This window comes from Pseudorca crassidens, chromosome 10 (assembly GCF_039906515.1).
Source record: "Pseudorca crassidens isolate mPseCra1 chromosome 10, mPseCra1.hap1, whole genome shotgun sequence".
Classification (NCBI taxonomy): Eukaryota; Metazoa; Chordata; class Mammalia; order Artiodactyla; family Delphinidae; genus Pseudorca; species Pseudorca crassidens.
In genome coordinates, this window is record NC_090305.1 from 102,461,087 (window position 1) to 102,473,280 (window position 12,194).

At 50.3% G+C, this 12,194-nt stretch overlaps 1 protein-coding gene across 2 annotated transcripts in view; it reads left to right on the plus strand.

The window, feature by feature from the left end:
- Positions 1-10,940: 10,940 nt before the first annotated feature.
- TSEN2 (tRNA splicing endonuclease subunit 2) overlaps positions 10,941-12,194 on the plus strand; it is a 42,223-nt gene continuing 40,969 nt past the window's right edge. Inside the window, exon 1 of one of the 2 annotated variants that reach the window (XM_067755507.1) lies at positions 10,941-11,063. The gene's annotated coding sequence lies outside the window, so the exon portion shown is untranslated. Of the gene's footprint in view, positions 11,064-11,109; positions 11,633-12,194 lie in introns of those variants that run through there. The other variant, XM_067755508.1, reaches the window with a different exon arrangement.

A 12,194-nucleotide genomic window follows, 5' to 3' on the forward strand; every position in this document is an offset into this window, starting at 1 on the left:
AAGACACCCACAGGAACAATTACACCCTAAGCACCACGTGTGGGGAGAGCACCACCAGGGCATCCCACTGCTGTGGGGAGGGCCGGTCGTGGCTGGGGAGAGGCCCACGTGGCCGCCATCCACAGAGGCCGTCGCCTGCACCAGATCCCCAGCTCAGAGCTGTGCTGGCGTCAACTCCGTTCATCTTCCCCCAGAGCCAGCCGGGGCAGCGACCAGCGTTACTTCCACGTTAGAGAGGAAACGCTGAGGCTCAGAGGGGTGAAGTCTCCCCCTGCCTGAGGTCACACAGCTAGTGAGAGGTGGAACTGGCCCACTCAGGTCTGAGGGCCGGTGCTCTTGGTGGCCGTCCTCATGGAAGTGGGGACAGCAGATCTCGGCGCTGGAAAGCCAGCCCAGTCCCGGCTCCATCCCTTCCTGCCTCAGGACTCTTGGGCTAGAATCAGGTTGTTACTTCCCAAGCTGCACAGTCAGCTGGAACAAGAATTCCTGGAGCTCAAGTAAAAACCATGGGGATTGTCTCCCAGTTCACAGAAAAGATATCAAGTGGTCGGTCAGAGCTGTTTCAGCCTCGAGTCTTTTTCCCGCACGGTTTTCAGAGGCCTTGGGAGCCCATGTCCCGCGTTCCTGCCAGATGGAGCGTGCGATGGGACCTGGCTGATGAGGCACCGTGACAGTGAGTATCACCCAGCCGGCGAGCGCCCTACACGCTTTGCTTCATGTCGTCTTCCCCACGAGGGCATATTTGATCTCTGTCTGACAGAGAAGAGAACAGCGGCCCAAAGGGGGGTGCGTCCTGCCACAGGTGACCCAGGCGGTGAGTGGCCGGCCCTTGACCCACGTCTGGGGGCCCTCAAGCCGGAGCTCTTAACCGCGACTTGTATGCGTTTCTTATTTTCCATTTTCTCGGTGGTTCTCAGCCCAGGCCGCACATCTGAAAGGCCTGGAATACTGCCTGGACCCATCCCAGACCAGTTAAATCAATCTTCAGGGGTGGGAGTTCTAGGAAAGGCCCAGTGGTCCACCGAGAGCCTGAGGCTGACCTGGAAAGAGGAGAGAATTGAACTGTAGGGCAGGGTCGGGGGTGGGGGGGAGCTGATTCTTCTCCCCCTCACCTTCCCTTCCATCTCCTCCGCCTCCGGCCCGCCAGGAACTGGCCTCCAGCCTCCCTCGTGGTCTGGGACCGTTTGGCATTTGGGCTAAGATTTCCGTGTGGCCCCTCCTCGGCCTGATGCGTAATAGGTGCTCAGTAAACATTTGGTGAACAGATTCGTGCAGAGCCCCTCCAGCCACTCCTTCCACGATGGGCTTGATGGTTGTCCGCTGCAGGAGTTTAAAGAGCCCAGCAGGTAGCATTAGGCTCCCGTCAGCAGCACATGGGGGTGCCTCTTGCATCACCCCTTTCCCAGCAATATGTATTCACTTAAAAAAAGAAATCCTTTCTAATTTAGTAGGTAGAAAACAATCTCGGTTTTGGTTTGAATTTACATTTCTTTGAATACTGGTGAGGATGAACATTTTTTTCATGTGCTTCTTAGTCATTTGTATTGCTTGTTCTGTGAATTGTCTGTTCCCAATTTACTAATTTACAACAAGAAATATAACTGCCAAAGGGACCGGATACACGTGTCCTCCAGCCAACACCCTACTCCCTGTAGGCACACTGCACGGGAGGCCAAATTCTAATCAGAACGATGCTTGGTGAGCACAGAATGAGAGAAGAGAGGGGTTGGTTATGCGATTCCAGGGTTTCAGGGCATCAGAGCAAGCTAGACCTGCTGCCGGGGTCCACCGAATCCTTGGCCGGGATGGCGTCCTTCCTTCTCTGTCCTCCGCCTCCCCGGCTGCCTGGCCCTTCTTCAGATGGACGTTCTCTCTTTAGAAACATTACTATTTAGAAATTACTACATTCATCTTGGGCTCCCTCTGGCCTCGGAGCCCTCCTGGGTCAATGCTTGAACTCTCGAGGCGGTCTTCCGTCCTAATTCCTTTGCCTCCTTGGACCGCCTCCGCGTTCCCCAGGGATTTACAGAGTGTAGCTGGTAAACTTTAGGGTTCTGCCTCTCTCTCGTTGTCTTGGAATTGCCCCTTCCCATAAGTGAAAGCAGCTTCAGGGGGTCCGTGAGACTCCACACACATTCCACGTTTGGAACAGTTCTATCCTTGAGCAGTTTTCCAAGCCTTTCCTTCGGCTCTCCTAGAGCTCTGTGACTGCCGCAAGGTTAAGATCCACGGCTGGAGAGAACCCTGAGAGTGCAAAGCAGCTACCCAAAGAATAAGAACTCCAGAAACCAGTGAGAGGGGCGCCAGGCAAGCGTGTGGTCTGGGAGGGTGCCTAGAGCAGGAAGGACAGGAGATTTCCTTCGAGGGTGAGAGGAGAAGGAGGGTCTTAGGTGGGCAAGGCCTGGGGATCTCTGGCCTGGAATATGCAGCAGCTTCCTTCCAGGGGGCTCTCAGCCCTATTGACCCTCCTCTACCCCCGGCCCTCAGAGTGACCTTACGAAACCAAATCCGACCGAGCCACTCCCCGCCTTCAACCCTTCCTGCGTCCGCATGGATAGCAGTCAAGGCCTTTCACAGCCTGGCCTCCACTTTCCTTTCCAGGCCTGCTTCTCTTCCTCATTAGACTGCTGGATGGTTCCTGAATATTCCACGTAGGCAGGGCCTTCTGCCTGGGACGCCCTTCCTGACCTGGCCAATTCATGCTCATTCCATGAGTCCCAGCTCAAACGTCCGGCCCTCCCTGAAGTCTTTCCTGAGCCCCTCCCCTGCTTGAAACCCTTCGTGGTAATAGCATTTACCACATTTATGAGGGTAGCTTTTCCAAGCATCCCTTCCTGCTGGACCCTGAGGACTCTGACGTCAGATACCACATTTGGTTTATCTGGGGGTCCCAGCCTCCAGCTCGGTGCCGCACGGAGCAGGGGCTGGATGGACAAGAAGACGGCTGCTGCAGACGTGCTCATGGGGAAGCACCAAGCCCAGAGAACAGGGAGCTCTGGACCCGGCTCTGGACCTCTGGGGCCTTGGGCAGATTCCTTCTTCTCTCGAGACCTCAGTCTGCTTCTCCATAGAAGGAGAGCATGGGGACCCAACTACTGCAATGCCATTGATTAAGACTTACGCTGCATCAGGCACTATTCTAGAAATAAACATATTATAATAATTATATAATATACGTAATAATAATGTACATGAATATTTCTGGTAGAATGAAAATGCAGAAACAAAGCCCTTGAAGTTACTTGCAGTCTAATTATAGAACCAAGGAAGGCAGGACCAAGACCTCTCAGGGGGAGAGAGTTTTAACTTTTGGGGAGCAATGTATTTCATTACAAGAAAATCGTGCTGCTCGTGGCCCCAAAGAGGAGGTGTAGAGAAGCAAAATAAACGTGGATGTGAGAGTCAGGCAGAGCACAGCTCAAATCCCAGCGCCACAATCCTCCAGCTGTGTGACCTCAAGCCAGTCACTTTACCTCTCTGAGCCTTGACGGGTGGAGATTGTCTAGTTATCTCGGAGAGTTGCTCAGTGAGGACTCAGTTGGATGTAGGACTCCGTGAATACTAGGACCCCTTTTCTTTTCATCCCAAGGAGTGTAAGCTACACGGAAAGGGAGCTTGGACATGGGACTTCACCCTTCTAAGCCTCCGTTTCCACATCGGCCGAGTGAGGGCTGCCACAAGGGCTGGGTGCAGAGAACTGTGCTGAGATGTTGAAGGAATGTTAGCTTCCCTCCCAGCCTGGCAGGGGGGCATGAAGCCCAGCCCCATCTTCTTGGGCAGAAAGCTTAGAACAAGGGATTCAGAGCCCTGGAGACAACTGAGAAGGAAGCACAGTCAAGAATACGAGTCAGAGGCTCTGGAACACACGACGATTTGCTTTCTCCCGTCAGAAAATGCTCTTAAACAAACAGCAAGTTTCCTCCATTAATAAGGCCTGTGGAATGCAGATGAGATTTTTTTTCCTTCTCCTTTTTTTGCTGATTAAGTTCCCCCAAAACCCCCTTAAGAATTTTAATAAGAAATGCGAAAATCAACAAAAGTCCAGCAAACCCTTTCCTGTTATTAAATAAAGGGAAAGTAAATATTGCAAATTGGACATATTTCATAAGAGGATGTTTTGTTTGGGCGAAAAAAAAAATGAGAAAGAAAAGAAAGAGCTATTTGCTTTCTGGCAGCAAATTCATGTCTTTGCTGAATTTTGGTTTCAAATTTGATGACTGGGGCATTATTCCTGGTTTGCCTGGAATTCAGGCCTTTTGACATCTGAGGCGGACATACCCAGGAGAGCAGGAAAGCCAGGTTGGGGCCACGTTGGGCCTCTTCTCCTGTCTCTCCTGTGAACAGACCAAAGAGTTCTTCAACCACCCAGGAAATTACAATCCTGAGCTTAGATGGGGATGACCTGCAGGGGGTCACACACAAGACAAAAGCAACTTGGAACAAAGAAAATTTCCATGAGAAAGAGGAAAAACAGAACAAAACACAAAATGTTCCCTTTACCTCCTTTTTAGGATAAGATACGAGACCATCAACCTTACTGTATCAGTACAGCACAGTGGCCCTGCAGTCAGGCAGACCTGGGTTTAAATCCTACCTCCGCCACTTCTTCACTGGGTTACCTTGGGTTAATTACATAACTTCTCTGACTCAATTTCCTCACCTTCAAAATGGGGAGTATAAATGTATTCACTAATAGAGCTGTAAGGAGGAATAAGTGAGTGGGAAAATGAACCAATACAAGGAAAATGCTAGGCTCTACCTGTATGTCTTATTATTTTGTGTATTATGACAAATGTAAAGGATGAGGAAAAAGAGAAAAAGAGGACTTTATTACTTTGTAGTAATAGATAGTTAGCGCTCATGACCTCCCATGCTGGTCACTGCAGCCCCGGGAGGTGGACAGAGTGAGAACTGCCCTTAGTTTCTGGTTGCAGCACCTGCTTCTGGAAAGTGGGCGTGACACCTCCAGGCCACACATTAAATGGTCCATGTCACCATGAGTTCAGAGAAAATGACCAGAGGAAAGGGAAGGAGGGAGAGAAGCCAGAGGGTGTAACCGCTTCCAGCCACCTCTCTCGCACACAGGAGCCACATCTTCCCGGGACTCCTGCACCCCGTCCTGGTCCTCTCTGGCCCCCTCACAGGGTTCCCATGGCCTCACCTGCCGCCTGCTGCTCCCCGGCAGGCACGACAGTCACAGGGTGGTGGGACCGCTTGTGTGATGCCAGGATGGGCTCTTCCTCTGGAAACGCTGGAGAACTGGACCCCACCAGCCATATTCCCATAACAGAGCCAGGCCTGTGCATTTCCGGCCTAACCTGCGTGCCACTTCCTCTGATCACCTTCTCCCAGGTTCCTCTCCGACCCTCCCAGAGTACTGGCACCCGCCCCCCCATCTTCAAACCGTTGATCCTAAATAGGAAAATTATTTTGGTTTTGTAGTTTTCTATCTTTGTAGTTATTGGTTTGACTGAAGCATCTGTTTTTGCAAAGATTAAAATGAGAAATGAATACAACAAATAATTTAACAGTCACCTATAGTCCCAACCATATATTTGCTTCTAATTTTTTTTTTTTTAAGAAATGAAATGTAAAGCTAAAACCCCTTATCTACTACCCAAGTCCCACAGATAACTAATGACTTTGGTGCATAACCTTCCTGTTATCTTAAAATAGTTTAGCATACCTATACATACACTCAGGACTTGGTACTGTTTGGGGTGTGTTTTAATTTATACAAAAGGTATCATAGGATTCATATTGTTCTGCTTCTGGCCTTTATGAGCCAACATGTTTGTGAAATCTATCCATGTTGATAATCATAGAAGAGCTAGCTTTTCATTGCTGAATACTTTTCCACTTTATGAATCCTTCGTACCTCATTTTATATGTCCATTCTTCTAGGGATGGGCATTTATGTTGTTTCCCTTTTTTATTATAAACCATCATGCTTCGATTTAAGAAAAAAAGGAAAATCTTTGTATGTGTCTCCCTGGGCATCTCTGCCCAAGTTTCTCTAGGAAATTTACCCAGAAGTCGAATGTGTTTGATTAATCACAGGGAGGAGTAGGCATACCTGGGATCCCCTTCCCCCTCCAGTGCTTAACCCCAGTGTGTGACGTTGGGCAAGTCACGTCACCTCTCTGAATCGATTTTCTCACCTGTAAAATGGGTGTGTGATAGGGCTTCGCTGGTGGCGCAGTGGTTGGGAGTACGCCTGCCGATGCAGGGGGCGCGGGTTCGTGCCCCGGTCCGGGGGGATCCCGCGTGCCGCGGAGCGTCTGGGCTCACGCGTCCGGAGCCTGTGCTCCGCGGCGGGAGAGGCCACAGCGGTGAGAGGCCCGCGTACCGCAAAAAAAAAAAAAAAAAAAAAAAAAAAATGGGTGTGTGATAACCCCTAACTCACTGGGTGGTTGTCAGAGAATTAAGGGAGACTATCTCTAAAAAGCAGTGGGAATTGAGCAAATGGTAGTTGTCCAGCGGCTCCCACCATCCACGCTACAGGTTTTTCTAGCAGCCAAAGTAGGATCTAAAGGCAGTGCCCCGCCCTTTGCACTAGGGACTCTGGGCCCAGCAAAGCACTGCCTTGGGGTCTCGCTCAGCCCACCCCTTACACCTGCTGCCAACTCTATCTCCCTTCCTAGCCTGGTGTCACCTCCGTAAATAATTGAGCAAATGTAACCTTCAGCGTCTCAGTTTCCTCGCCTGTAAAATGGGATGATAACACCTGCTTTGAATGACTGTTGTGAGGCTTAAATGCTAGAGAATGTCTGCAGGGCGGTTGTTAAAATGGAAATGCCCTTTCCTGCACGCCCTGGACCCTTTCTCCTTCACAGCAGAGAAATTATCTGAGGTTTCGTCTCGCCGGCAGGGAGAAGCTGAACTGTGTCCCTCGTTTGATTTTCATTTCCAGCCCTTGCGTTTTCCGTTGCGTGCGGCGGGTAAGCGCGTGGAGCCTTTCGCTGGGTCCCTGTGTTTGTTTTCGCTGGAAATTGGAGGCTGGGTGGTTTAAATTTGCTAAAATATCCCCATCTAGTGGCCTCGTTGAAATGCTGCAGGGCTCATTCGGGCCCCCGTCTGGGAAAAACAATGAGGCGACGGCGGAGGCCGCCCAGCCCAGCTCAGAAACGCCAGTGGCTCCCCAGTGTCTACGGGGTAAAGTCCAAACGCCAAGCCTGGAATTCAAGCGCCTGCACGATCGGGCCGCGCCCTGCCTATCGGACCTTATCGGCGTCTTCGACCTCGTAACCCGCCAAGCCCGGCTCCTCCCTCTGCAGAACTTCCAGGCCCACACCTCCTGGCACGTGGGCCTGCCCTGTGCCCCCGACTGCTGTCTCCTTCCTCCTCCACGCTCTCCCCAGGCTCAGCGCAAAGGCCACCTCTTCCCGGAAGCCTCCCGGGTCCTTCAACCCATCTGGGTCCTCCCTGACCTCCCACCAAAACTTGCTGTGGGTCATTTTTGTATTTCCATGTTTAAAGCTGTGCTTTGTCAATGCACTGCCCTCCCGTATCCCACATGATAGATGAAGGTGAATGCAAGCCCCTTGGTCCTGTGGATTTGGATCCTCACCTGGCCTCCACTACTTCCCAGCTCTGAGAACCTGGGCAGGGAGGGAACCGCAACTGTGAAATACTGGTGAGAACACCTATCTCACAGGACTGTGGTGAGAGTCAAGATTGGATGCAAAGTGGCTGGCACATATGAAGGCCCAATAAATTGTTAGGTGGTCACATAAAATACAGGATACCAAATAAAATTTGAATTTCAGATAAACGATTTTTTTTTTTAGTATAAGTATATCCCAAATAGTACATGCAGGTTCTGTGTTACCCTTCATAGACACATGATGTTAAGGATTATTGTTCATTTTGTTAGATGTGTTAATGATATTGGGAATATACATATACAGTCAATCGTCATTATTGGCAGATTCTGCATTTGCAAATTCACCTCCTGGCTAAAATGTATTTGTAATGCCAAAACCGATATTCACAGTACTGGATCACTTACAGACACGCACATGGCGTAGACAGGAGAAAAATTTGAGTCTCCCAATATGCATGTTCTCAGCTGAAGTCAACCAGTGATACTCTGTCTTATTTCAGCTCTCATATCATAAACAAGTGTGCTTTTTGCCATCTCGTTAGTGCCACGTTTTTCATGTTTTTGTGATTTGTGTTGGTTATTTTAAAATGAACCCCAAGGGGCTTCCCTGGTGGCACAGCGGTTGAGAATCTGCCTGCCAATGCAGGGGCACGGGTTCGAGCCCTGGTCCGGGAAGATCCTACATGCTGCGGAGCAACTAGTCCCGTGCGCCACAACTACTGAGCCTGTGCTCTAGAACCCAAGAGCCACAGCTGCTGAGCCCACAAGTCACAAGTACTGAAGCCCACGCACCTAGAGCCCGTGCTCCACAACAAGAGAAGCCACCGCAATGAGAAGCCCGCGCACCCCAACGAAGACCCAATGCGGCCACAAATAAAAAAATTAATAAAATAAAATAAATTTATAAAAAATTTAAAAATTTAAAATAAATAAAATGAACCCCAAGCAGAGTGCTGAAGGGCTGTCTAGTGTCCCTAAGCCACGAATGCCGTGACGTGCCCTACGGAGAAAATACACTTGTTAGATGAGATTTGTTCAGGTGTGAGTTATACTGATGTGGGCCATGAGTTCAATGTTCATGAATCTACAACAGACATTAAATAAAGTGTTTTTAAAAGAAAGTACACATAAAACAAGGTTGGTTGATGAAAATGTTGTGACCAGAGGCTGCCAGGAACCGACCTGCGTTCCCTTAGAAGCAATGGTTCAGTGTTCACCAATTCAGTGTTCATGGTGACTCTATAGAACTTCTGTGAATAACAAGAATCAACTATATAGATATATATGTAATAAAATTTAAATTCTTACCTGTTAGAGTCACATATTTAAATATTATGAGTGAGATTATATGATGTCTGGAATTGCTTTAAAATACACCAGCAGTGGGGAAAAGGTGTATTTATGGAGAGTGTAAAAGAAACAAGATACCAAAGGTTGAAGATGCTGGAAGCGATCTACTTTTGTGTATGTTTGAAAAGGACCATAACAAAATGTTTAAAATACACACTATTGAGATTTACCTGGTGGCCTAGTGATTGGGATTCCGCACTGTCACTGCTGTGGCCTGGATTCAATTCCTGGTCAAGGAACTGATTTCCCAAAAGCTGCACCACACAGCAGGGAGGGGGGGAAACACCAAGGAGAAAATCTTGGGGGAAGAATGTCTTGTTCATTAGCTTTCACTCTGGACCCTCTGTGGGGACAGAGCTCCAGATGATGGCCCCTGAGATCCCATTATGGGCGCCTCCCAAGCCGAGTGCCAAGCATCCGCTGAGGTTGTGGAGACCTGGCTCTAGTCTCAGCGCCTCCACAGACTTGCTCTGTTACCTCTGGCAGCTCACGGTGCCTCTGAGCCTTTTTTCTTATCAGTTAAGTAAGGAAGTTGAACTGGACAACCTCGGAGTTCCCTTTCATTTTTAAAAGCCTCTCATTCTAAATCCAGTATTTCCTCCATTGGCATGTTCTGGTGCAATATTACAGCCTCCCTCCACCTCTCTCTTCCCAGCCCAAACCATCCCGATACCACTATTCTGTGAATGCTGCTCAAGTTCTCCCTTTTTTGCAACGTTGTAACCAGGAAGATATTCGGCTTTTGATTTCTCTAAAATCTGAACTCCTGAGCTAAGCAGTTAAGGCCCCTGCAGGCAGACCACCCACTTAATGCCACGTCTTGAGCTCTTTCTACTAGGAGCTCGCAGTCCAGTTAAGGAAGACCAGGAATCAGGGACAGCATAGGGGGCACCAGACTATTGTGGGAACACAGAGGCAAGTAAGTCACCCAAGCCAGCCTGGGAAAGCAAGAGGAAGTCTGAGGAAGAGATTTCTGAGCTGAGGCCTAAAGGGTGACCAGGAATCACTGCTCCAGACAGGAGAGAAGGATGTTCCAGGTAGAGACAACAGCGTGTGGGAAGGCCTGGAGACAAGAGGAAGTTGGGAAATGTCCAGATTTCAAAGCCTGTCTCACCTAGCCCCATAAATCTCTCTGGCACAATTTGCCACCCTTCCCTGTCACCCACCTTCCCCACCTGCCCAGCATGGGTGGTATGTGTGCTGGAGACCCTGGGGTTCATATTTAGGAAGGTGTTTATTGGACTCCCTACCAGGCCTCCTTTAAAATAACCAGGTGGGAGAAACTTTTACAATTCCCAGGGCACTTTTGTTTTGCTTTTCCCTCATAATCCTGACGACCCATTTTTCAATAGAGGAAAACTGTGGCTCAGAAAGGTTAAGTCATTCACTCAAGACCAACCACACAGCCAGTGAGCCGGGAGGTGATGCAAATGCCGGTCTGACTCCCGGCCCGTTGTCCTTGACTTGTCCTTGACGCTGCATAGGGCGGCCAGTGCCTACAGGGGCTTTTGGTCAGTGCCCTGTGCGAGGGGCACTTCTTACAGGTTCCCTGCATGCTGCACTTACACAAAAGCATTGAGAAAGCTGAAGTCTGCGGGCTGAGCTCAGCGGACCCGCTTCCTCAGGGCTGGGGTCATATCAAGTCCGGTCGCTTCAAGAGCCCCATCTCCCCGGGGGCGAGGACCCCAAGTCCTTAGACCTGAGTTCTGAGTCTAGTCCTATCACTCTTAACTCCAGTACCTCCCAACTACGTGATATTGGATAAGTAACTTAGATCTCATCTGTAAAATGGATCCTGCGGGATTGTTGTAGGGATTAAACGAGAACAGCATGTGTGCACGGGGGTAGCGCTACGATCACGGGGAAGGCAGGAAAGAGGACGCGCCGCCTCTGCCTTACACCTCGCGAAAACGAGCAGCACCCACCGAAGACCCGCCTTACGGCCCTGCGCTGCGCGGATGCGCTCCGCAAACACCCGGTGGGCCCTCTCTCGGGCTCTGCGGCTGCGCAGTCGTCCGGCTTTGCGGCCGCACTGCTTAACGGCAGCGGTGTCCGTCCCCCCGGCCGGCGTTGCCGGGGTAACGGCGAGCGCGTTGGGCAGAGGAAGGTAAGGCTCCGGGGTTCGGGAGCAGGTCGCGTCCCGGGGAGCTGAGCGCGGTGCCGCAGCACAAGGGGGTGGGGGTGGGGGGTCTCCGCCGCGGGAGGAGACATCGCCTTTTTCGAAAGCCCTCTGGGGCGAGAACGGAAACGGCCCACAGACGTTCCCCGGGTCTCAGAGTCGCACCAGACTGGGCCGGGACGCGGGGCCTGGCTTCCTTGTTCCACCGGAATTAGCCCCTTTCCCCTTCTCCGTGTACCCGTAGTCCTCTTTTTTATGTTCTTTCTGGAAACATTAACGCCACGTGCAGTGCTGGGGACAGAGGACGTCAAGGTGCACCTGACACCGTCTCTGCCCGAGTGGAGCTTTAGCCGCTAGTAGGATTGCTGGGGGAGCCACTCTAGGGAACCAGCAAAGGGATGCGTAATGACAAGGAGTTGTGGGTTTGTTGGGCCCTTAACACTTCTTGATCGTTAGTTGCAGCTACAGCTTCCGTCGGGCTAGCACTTCGCATGGTAGGCCCAGTACTAGGCTCCTTCGCACAATTACCCATCTAATCCTCACAACAGCTTGCAAAGGTTTGTCGTTTGTTTACACGTCTAGTCTCGGGTTCTAACCTGAAAGCTCCCCAGAGGCAGGACTGCTTGCCTTCTCCCTTTAATCCTTGCCTCCCCCGGCCCAGGACGTACGCGTTCGGAGCTTCAGCGGTTTTTTAATTGGGAGAATGTGAGTTGTGCTGAGTGGGGGGTTTTAACCAGGCTGGTTTGGCAAGGTGGGCCCACAGGGTTGGAAAGTTAAATGAAGCTACCTCCCCCTTTCTGTTTTACTTTGTTTTGTTTGGAATAAACATTTACGGAACACCTAAAAGGTGTTAGCTTATCCGCTCAAGGGAAGAATTAGGAACAAGTCCTGATTTTGATAGAAAAGTAAATGTACTTAACATTATTGGTGCCTCGAGTTGGTATGCCCAGATTTAGAAAAGGAAAAGTAACAGCTGCTTCCTTACATGTGCGTAGCAGTCAACCCCTGAGTCCCTTTCCTCACCTGTACAGTGGAGTTGGCTGTTGGCACTGAGTTTGAATAGGCCATCCTATCACCAGTAGTTGACAACTTTGGCTACATATTGAAATCACCTGGGTT